This window comes from Rana temporaria, chromosome 11 (genome assembly GCF_905171775.1).
Source record: "Rana temporaria chromosome 11, aRanTem1.1, whole genome shotgun sequence".
Lineage (NCBI taxonomy): Eukaryota > Metazoa > Chordata > Amphibia > Anura > Ranidae > Rana > Rana temporaria.
This window is the reverse complement of record NC_053499.1, coordinates 164,289,461-164,299,480: the sequence shown is the minus strand read 5'-3', so window position 1 is coordinate 164,299,480 and position 10,020 is coordinate 164,289,461.

Here is a 10,020-nt window from a genome sequence, read left to right as displayed (position 1 = left end):
GGGGGGGGGGGCGGAAGACGGGCAGGAGACGGGGGGTGGGGAACGGGTGGGGTCGGGGGAGACGGGCGGGAGACGGGGGGGGGGTGGGAGACGGGGGGGCGGAAGACGGGCAGGAGACGGGGGGTGGGAGACGGGCGGACATTTCACGGGAAGTCGGACCTCAGAGGAGTTTCTGGAAAGAATATTCTGTGAGATCCGAGCATCGTGTGTGACCTCCTCTCCACCAATCACATCTCCGGGGCAAAGACTCCGCAAACTTTTCCTTGGCGAATCATCTCGGAGGAAGAATCGATGAGCTCGTTTTCCTGGCCAATGACGAGCATTCCCCTGACATGAGGCCAGCTCTGGAGGCGTCAGCACTGGATGCACGCCGGGCAGAGACGGACGCCGATCCTCCATGGAGGCAGAGATACTTCTCCATTACATGTGAAGGTGGGTGTGGCTTCAATGTGTTAGTGTATCGAAATCTGCTAGTCCATTTAACACTCCCCTCCGAATCATTCACTGTGCACACCGGAGCTTCACACCCCCTCCGAATCATTCACTGTGCACACCGGAGCTTCACACCCCCTCCCCCCTCCGAATCATTCACTGTGCACACCGGAGCTTCACACCCCCCTCCGAATCATTCACTGTGCACACCGGAGCTTCACACCCCCTCCGAATCATTCACTGTGCACACCGGAGCTTCACACCCCCTCCCCCTCCGAATCATTCACTGTGAACAGCGGAGCTTCACACCCCCTTTCATAGAATTTGACATAAAAATGACAATAAAAACTGAAAATACATCCTAGACACGCCCCTTCCCCCCCCCCCCATCATTTTTTAGAAGGTCGTTTGATTTTCGGTCTTTAGAAAAGGCGGAGGAGGGGCCCCCGGCTGTCACCACAAGGGAAGGACTTCTATATGGAGACGATGAGTTTGGCCCATTAAGGGAAAGAGCCGATGAAAGAGAAATGTGAAAACATAATGAAGAGAAGTCATCAGATCCTCCGGGACTCGAGCGGGCGAGGAAAGACGAGCGAAGGCAGAAATACAAACAATCGAGGAAGACGCAGATGGCGGTCAGAACCCCCCCCCCTCCTATCACAGCTCAGCCCCCCCCCCCGTCATATCACAGCTCAGCCCCCTTCAGACTGGACCCCCCCCCCGTCCAATCACAGCTCAGCCCCCTCCAGACTGGACCCCCCCATCAGCAGCCCCTTCAGACTGGACCCCCCCCCCGTCCAATCACAGCTCAGCCCCCTCCAGACTGGACCCCCCCCATCACAGCTCAGCCCCCTTCAGACTGGACCCCCCCCCCGTCCAATCACAGCTCAGCCCCCTTCAGACTGGACCCCCCCGTCCAATCACAGCTCAGCCCCCTCCAGACTGGACCCCCACCGTCCAATCACAGCTCAGCCCCCTCCAGACTGGCCCCCCCCCCCGTCCTATCACAGCTCAGCCCCCTCCAGACTGGACCCCCCCCCGTCCTATCACAGCTCAGCCCCCTCCAGACTGGACCCCTTTATAATACACGATTGCCAGGACCCCAAGACTCTGACCCACCATCCCCCGCACTCCCTGCTATCAATACAATTCTGTCTAAATCATCACTAAAAATTCCTCTTCATCGTCATTCACCGTGCACACCGGAGCTTCACACCCCTCCCCCCTCCGAATCATTCACTGTGCACACCGAAGCTTCACACCCCCTCCCCCCTCCGAATCATTCACTGTGCACACCGGAGCTTCACACCCCCTCCGAATCATTCACTGTGCACACCGGAGCTTCACACCCCTCCCCCCTCCGAATCATTCACTGTGCACACCGGAGCTTCACACCCCTCCCCCCTCCGAATCATTCACTGTGCACACCGGAGCTTCACACCCCCTCCCCCCTCCGAATCATTCACTGTGTACACCGGAGCTTCACACCCCCTCCCCCCTCCGAATCATTCACTGTGCACACCGAAGCTTCACACCCCTCCCCCCTCCGAATCATTCAGTGAAGGACACGAGACTTCGATGCTTCAACTTTGTGAAAAGCTCTGTGTTCCAGCAGGACAGTCCATCCATCCATCCTGGGCATCCCATCCATACCGTCTATCCCATCCATCCCGGGCATCCCATCCATTCCGCCCATCCTGGGGCATCCCATCCATGCCGGGCATCCCATCTGTAACGGAATGACCCGGGACACCCAGAGACTTTGTAAGGATGAGGGGTACTCCTGTACGGCGTCACCAAGGAGTCTTATGTCTAGGGTCACCTTATGTCCGATAGGGCCATAGGGTGACTGAGAAATTATATCCTAAATTACAGGACAGGGGACATCACTGATAGTTCATATTGCAGGATCTTGAGATATTGCAAGTTGTTGGTTAATTGTGACCCAACCAGTCAATAGTGAATCATTTCTATGATTAGCCCTGACTAGTGACATGCTAATTGAGTCTCTCATTGTGTGATGCTGCTTTGTGTGAATTCTATTGATATAAGATGTGGAATGGAACTTGCCAAGCTGTATGCGGAGACAGAACGTCTGTCTAGGGATGTGGAATGGAACTTGCCAAGCTGTATGCGGAGACAGAACGTCTGTCTAGGGATGTGGAATGGAACTTGCCAAGCTGTATGCGGAGACAGAACGTCTGTCTAGGGATGTGGAATGGAACTTGCCAAGCTGTATGCGGAGACAGAACGTCTGTCTAGGGATGTGGAATGGAACTTGCCAAGCTGTATGCGGAGACAGAACGTCTGTCTAGGGATGTGGAATGGAACTTGCCAAGCTGTATGCGGAGACAGAACGTCTGTCTAGGGATGTGGAATGGAACTTGCCAAGCTGTATGCGGAGACAGAACGTCTGTCTAGGGATGTGGAATGGAACTTGCCAAGCTGTATGCGGAGACAGAACGTCTGTCTAGGGATGTGGAATGGAACTTGCCAAGCTGTTTGCGGAGACAGAACGTCTGTCTAGGGATGTGGAATGGAACTTGCCAAGCTGTATGCAGAGACAGAACGTCTGTCTAGGGATGTGGAATGGAACTTGCCAAGCTGTATGCGGAGACAGAACGTCTGTCTAGGGATGTGGAATGGAACTTGCCAAGTTGTATGCGGAGACAGAACGTCTGTCTAGGGATGTGGAATGGAACGTCTGTCTAGGGATGTGGAATGGAACTTGCCAAGCTGTTTGCGGAGACAGAACGTCTGTCTAGGGATGTGGAATGGAACTTGCCAAGCTGTATGCGGAGACAGAACGTCTGTCTAGGGAAGTGGAATGGAACTTGCCAAGCTGTATGCGGAGACAGAACGTCTGTCTAGGGATGTGGAATGGAACTTGCCAAGCTGTATGCGGAGACAGAACGTCTGTCTAGGGATGTGGAATGGAACTTGCCAAGCTGTATGCGGAGACAGAACGTCTGTCTAGGGATGTGGAATGGAACTTGCCAAGCTGTATGCGGAGACAGAACGTCTGTCTAGGGATGTGGAATGGAACGTCTGTCTAGGGATGTGGAATGGAACTTGCCAAGCTGTTTGCGGAGACAGAACGTCTGTCTAGGGATGTGGAATGGAACTTGCCAAGCTGTATGCGGAGACAGAACGTGTCTAGGGATGTGGAATGGAACTTGCCAAGCTGTATGCGGAGACAGAACGTCTGTCTAGGGATGTGGAATGGAACTTGCCAAGCTGTATGCGGAGACAGAACGTCTGTCTAGGGATGTGGAATGGAACTTGCCAAGCTGTGTGCGGAGACAGAACGTCTGTCTAGGGATGTGGAATGGAACTTGCCAAGCTGTATGCGGAGACAGAACGTCTGTCTAGGGATGTGGAATGGAACTTGCCAAGCTGTATGCGGAGACAGAACGTCTGTCTAGGGATGTGGAATGGAACTTGCCAAGCTGTATGCGGAGACAGAACGTCTGTCTAGGGATGTGGAATGGAACGTCTGTCTAGGGATGTGGAATGGAACTTGCCAAGCTGTATGCGGAGACAGAACGTCTGTCTAGGGATGTGGAATGGAACGTCTGTCTAGGGATGTGGAATGGAACTTGCCAAGCTGTTTGCGGAGACAGAACGTCTGTCTAGGGATGTGGAATGGAACTTGCCAAGCTGTATGCAGAGACAGAACGTCTGTCTAGGGATGTGGAATGGAACTTGCCAAGCTGTTTGCGGAGACAGAACGTCTGTCTAGGGATGTGGAATGGAACTTGCCAAGCTGTATGCGGAGACAGAACGTCTGTCTAGGGATGTGGAATGGAACTTGCCAAGCTGTTTGCGGAGACAGAACGTCTGTCTAGGGATGTGGAATGGAACTTGCCAAGCTGTATGCGGAGACAGAACGTCTGTCTAGGGATGTGGAATGGAACTTGCCAATCTGTATGCGGAGACAGAACGTCTGTCTAGGGATGTGGAATGGAACTTGCCAAGCTGTATGCGGAGACAGAACGTCTGTCTAGGGATGTGGAATGGAACTTGCCAAGCTGTATGCGGAGACAGAACGTCTGTCTAGGGATGTGGAATGGAACTTGCCAAGCTGTATGCGGAGACAGAACGTCTGTCTAGGGATGTGGAATGGAACTCGTCAAGCTGTATGCGGAGACAGAACGTCTGTCTAGGGATGTGGAATGGAACTTGCCAAGCTGTATGCGGAGACAGAACGTCTGTCTAGGGATGTGGAATGGAACTTGCCAAGCTGTATGCAGAGACAGAACGTCTGTCTAGGGATGTGGAATGGAACTTGCCAAGCTGTATGCGGAGACAGAACGTCTGTCTAGGGATGTGGAATGGAACTTGCCAAGCTGTATGCGGAGACAGAACGTCTGTCTAGGGATGTGGAATGGAACTTGCCAAGCTGTATGCGGAGACAGAACGTCTGTCTAGGGATGTGGAATGGAACTTGCCAAGCTGTATGCGGAGACAGAACGCCTGTCTAGGGATGTGGAATGGAACTTGCCAAGCTGTATGCGGAGACAGAACGTCTGTCTAGGGATGTGGAATGGAACTTGCCAAGCTGTATGCGGAGACAGAACGTCTGTCTAGGGATGTGGAATGGAACTTGCCAAGCTGTATGCGGAGACAGAACGTCTGTCTAGGGATGTGGAATTGAACTTGCCAAGCTGTATGCGGAGACAGAACGTCTGTCTAGGGATGCGGAATGGAACTTGCCAAGCTGTATGCGGAGACAGAACGTCTGTCTAGGGATGCGGAATGGAACTTGCCAAGCTGTATGCGGAGACAGAACGTCTGTCTAGGGATGCGGAATGGAACTTGCCAAGCTGTATGCGGAGACAGAACGTCTGTCTAGGGATGCGGAATGGAACTTGCCAAGCTGTATGCGGAGACAGAACGTCTGTCTAGGGATGTGGAATGGAACTTGCCAAGCTGTATGCGGAGACAGAACGTCTGTCTAGGGATGCGGAATGGAACTTGCCAAGCTGTATGCGGAGACAGAACGTCTGTCTAGGGATGTGGAATGGAACTTGCCAAGCTGTATGCGGAGACAGAACGTCTGTCTAGGGATGTGGAATGGAACGTCTGTCTAGGGATGTGGAATGGAACTTGCCAAGCTGTATGCGGAGACAGAACGTCTGTCTAGGGATGTGGAATGGAACTTGCCAAGCTGTTTGCGGAGACAGAACGTCTGTCTAGGGATGTGGATTAAGGGGAAATCATTGTGTGATGGAGTTTGGTTTGAATTCTGTTAATGAAGGAATGTGACTGCTCAGGTGCAGTGATTAGATCATGATAATTATAGCCCGGCGCCGAGATGTCTAGAATGTTTAGCAATTAGCCATCTGAAGGTGTATTGAAGCCCCCCACGGTGTGATGTGTGGGTGGAGAGTTTGATTGTTCCTTTCATGCTTAAACTGTATATAAGACTGAAAGCCGACCATTAAAGTTGTCTTCATTTTGAAACCAGAAAGCACAGAGCTGCGTCTCGTCTTATTCTGGGAATGGGATGGATCGGGTCCTGCTGGTTGGAGTGTCAGATAAGCTGTCCTGGATGGAATGGAATATCGTGAACGGATTTAACCCCTGTCCCATTTGGGGTTCCGTTACACCATCCATCTCATCCATCCCGGGCATCCCATCCATCCCGGGCATCCCATCCATTACGTCCATCCCGGGCATCCCATTCATCCCGTCCTGTTCATCCCATCCATCCCGGGCATCCCATCCATTACATCCATCCCGGGCATCCCATCCATTACGTCCATCCCGGGCATCCCATTCATCCCGTCCTGTTCATCCCATCCATCCCGGGCATCCCATCCACAACCCACTCCATACAGGAGTTTAGTGTCAAGGAACTTGAGTGTCCTGCACAGAGTCCTGACCTCATCCTATTAAACATCTTTGGGATGAATTGGACCATAACTGTGACCTCCACAGAGAGCCTCAACCTCATCCCTACCGATCACCCGACCTCACCCCCGCCGATCACCCGACCTCACCCCCACCGATCACCCGACCTCATCCCCGCCGATCACCCAACCTCACACCCGACCTCATCCCTGCCGATCACCCGACCTCACCCCCGCCGATCACCCGACCTCACCCCCACCGATCACCCGACCTCATCCCCGCCGATCACCCAACCTCACACCCGACCTCATCCCTGCCGATCACCCGACCTCACCCCCGCCGATCACCCGACCTCACCCCCACCGATCACCCGACCTCATCCCCGCCGATCACCCAACCTCACACCCGACCTCATCCCTGCCGATCACCCGACCTCACCCCCGCCGATCACCCGACCTCATCCCCGCCGATCACCCGACCTCATCCCCGCCGATCCCCCGACCTCATCCCCGCCGATAACCCAACCTCATCCCCGCCGATCCCCCGACCTCACCCCAGCCGATCACCCGACCTCATCCCTGCCGATAACCCGACCTCATCCCCGCCGATCACCCGACCTCACCCCAGCCGATCACCCGACCTCACCCCAGCCGATCACCCGACCTCACCCCAGCCGATCACCCGACCTCACCCCAGCCGATCACCCGACCTCACCCCCGCCGATCACCCGACCTCATCCCCGCCGATCACCCGACCTCATCCCCGCCGATCACCCGACCTCATCCCCGCCGATCCCCCGACCTCACCCCAGCCGATCACCCAACCTCATCCCTGCCGATCCCCCGACCTCACCCAACCTCATCCCCGCCGATCACCCAACCTCATCTCCACCGATCACCCAACCTCATCCCCGCCGATCACCAGACCTCATCCCAGCCGATCACCCGACCTCACACCCGACCTCATCCCTGCCGATCACCCGACCTCACCCCCGCCGATCACCCGACCTCATCCCCGCCGATCACCCGACCTCATCCCCGCCGATCCCCCGACCTCATCCCCGCCGATAACCCAACCTCATCCCCGCCGATCCCCCGACCTCACCCCAGCCGATCACCCGACCTCATCCCTGCCGATAACCCGACCTCATCCCCGCCGATCACCCGACCTCACCCCAGCCGATCACCCGACCTCACCCCAGCCGATCACCCGACCTCACCCCAGCCGATCACCCGACCTCACCCCAGCCGATCACCCGACCTCACCCCCGCCGATCACCCGACCTCATCCCCGCCGATCACCCGACCTCATCCCCGCCGATCACCCGACCTCATCCCCGCCGATCCCCCGACCTCACCCCAGCCGATCACCCAACCTCATCCCTGCCGATCCCCCGACCTCACCCAACCTCATCCCCGCCGATCACCCAACCTCATCTCCACCGATCACCCAACCTCATCCCCGCCGATCACCAGACCTCATCCCAGCCGATCACCCGACCTCATCCCCGCCGATCACCCGACCTCACCCCAGCCGATCACCCGACCTCACCCCAGCCGATCACCCGACCTCACCCCAGCCGATCACCCGACCTCACCCCTGCCGATCACCCGACCTCACCCCTGCCGATCACCCGACCTCACCCCTGCCGATCACCCGACCTCACCCCTGCCGATAACCCGACCTCATCCCCGCCGATCACCCGACCTCATCCCCGCCGATCAACCTCACCCCAGCCGATCACCCGACCTCACCCCTGCCGATCACCCGACCTCACCCCTGCCGATCACCCGACCTCACCCCTGCCGATCACCCGACCTCACCCCTGCCGATCACCCGACCTCACCCCTGCCGATCACCCGACCTCACCCCTGCCGATCACCCGACCTCACCCCTGCCGATCACCCGACCTCACCCCTGCCGATCACCCGACCTCACCCCTGCCGATCACCCGACCTCACCCCTGCCGATCACCCGACCTCACCCCTGCCGATCACCCGACCTCACCCCCGCCGATCACCCGACCTCACCCCAGCCGATCACCCGACCTCATCCCCGCCGATCACCCGACCTCATCCCCGCCGATCACCCGACCTCATCCCAGCCGATCACCCGACCTCACCCCAGCCGATCACCCGACCTCATCCCCACCGATCACCCGACCTCACCCCAGCCGATCACCCGACCTCACCCCAGCCGATCACCCGACCTCACCCCAGCCGATCACCCGACCTCACCCCAGCCGATCACCCGACCTCACCCGACCTCACCCCAGCCGCTCATCCGACCTCACCCCAGCCGATCACCCGACCTCACCCCAGCCGATCACCCGACCTCACCCCCGCCGATCACCCGACCTCACCCCCGCCGATCACCCGACCTCACCCCCGCCGATCACCCGACCTCACCCCCGCCGATCACCCGACCTCACCCCTGCCGATCACCCGACCTCACCCCTGCCGATCACCCGACCTCACCCCTGCCGATCACCCGACCTCACCCCTGCCGATCACCCGACCTCACCCCCGCCGATCACCCGACCTCACCCCAGCCGATCACCCGACCTCATCCCCGCCGATCACCCGACCTCATCCCCGCCGATCACCCGACCTCATCCCAGCCGATCACCCGACCTCACCCCAGCCGATCACCCGACCTCATCCCCACCGATCACCCGACCTCACCCCAGCCGATCACCCGACCTCACCCCAGCCGATCACCCGACCTCACCCCAGCCGATCACCCGACCTCACCCCAGCCGATCACCCGACCTCACCCCAGCCGCTCATCCGACCTCACCCCAGCCGATCACCCGACCTCACCCCAGCCGATCACCCGACCTCACCCCCGCCGATCACCCGACCTCACCCCCGCCGATCACCCGACCTCACCCCCGCCGATCACCCGACCTCACCCCCGCCGATCACCCGACCTCACCCCAGCCGATCACCCGACCTCACCCCAGCCGATCACCCGACCTCACCCCAGCCGATCACCCGACCACACCCCAGCCGATCACCCGACCTCACCCCCGCCGATCACCCGACCTCACCCCCGCCGATCACCCGACCTCACCCCCGCCGATCACCCGACCTCACCCCCGCCGATCACCCGACCTCACCCCCGCCGATCACCCGACCTCACCCCAGCCGATCACCCGACCTCACCCCCGCCGATCACTCGACCTCACCCCAGCCGATCACCCGACCTCACCCCAGCCGATCACCCGACCTCACCCCAGCCGATCACCCGACCTCACCCCAGCCGATCACCCGACCTCACCCCAGCCGATCACCTGACCTCACCCCAGCCGATCACCCGACCTCATCCCCGACGATCACCCAACCTCATCTCCGCCGATCACCCAACCTTATCCCCGCCGATCACCCAACCTCACTCCCGCCGATCACCCAACCTCATCTCCGACGATCACCCAACCTCATCCCCGCCGATCACCCAACCTCATCCCCGCCGATCACCCAACCTCATCCCCGCCGATCACCCAACCTCACTCCCGCCGATCACCCAACCTCACTCCCGCCGATCACCCAACCTCATCCCTACCGATCACCCGACCTCATCCCTACCGATCACCCGACCTCAACCCTACCTCATCCCTGCCGATCACCCGACCTCATCCCCGCCGATCACCCGACCTCATCCCCGCCGATCACCCGACCTCATCCCCGCCGATCACCCGACCTCATCCCCGCCGATCACCCGACCTCATCC